Source organism: Engystomops pustulosus, chromosome 7, assembly GCF_040894005.1.
Source record: "Engystomops pustulosus chromosome 7, aEngPut4.maternal, whole genome shotgun sequence".
NCBI lineage: Eukaryota > Metazoa > Chordata > Amphibia > Anura > Leptodactylidae > Engystomops > Engystomops pustulosus.
In genome coordinates this window covers 59,598,712-59,599,116 of record NC_092417.1, presented here as the reverse complement: position 1 = coordinate 59,599,116, position 405 = coordinate 59,598,712, and positions in this window count along the sequence as shown.

Sequence of the window (405 nt, the reverse complement as noted above, 5' to 3'; positions counted from 1 at the left end):
CTTATAGGAATCAGACTGTAATGTTAGTAGTAATTGCCTGAATAACCTGTCTCTTCGGGGCATATTACTGGTCCCATGCTGACAGACACAAAATACTGGTAATTTCTTGCTGTGACTTGTAGTTCTACAGCAGACAACCAAGGCATACAGTCCGTGACTGTAATTGTTGGCAGTAACAGAAGAGACATTGTGCAGAAATCCTGGCAACTACAGACTAGCAGAGGATTGGCACTGGTGCCAGCATGCTTTGCAGGCAGATGAGGGGTGGCACAGTCTCTTGTAGGCTCCATGCCGCCCCTGAGCCGCCTGTTAGACTATTGGTGAGTGTGAATGGCAGCCACAGCCTTCCCCCAGTCATCTCAGTGTGGGTGGAGACAGCACAGGGGAAGTTAGACTCTCACTAGT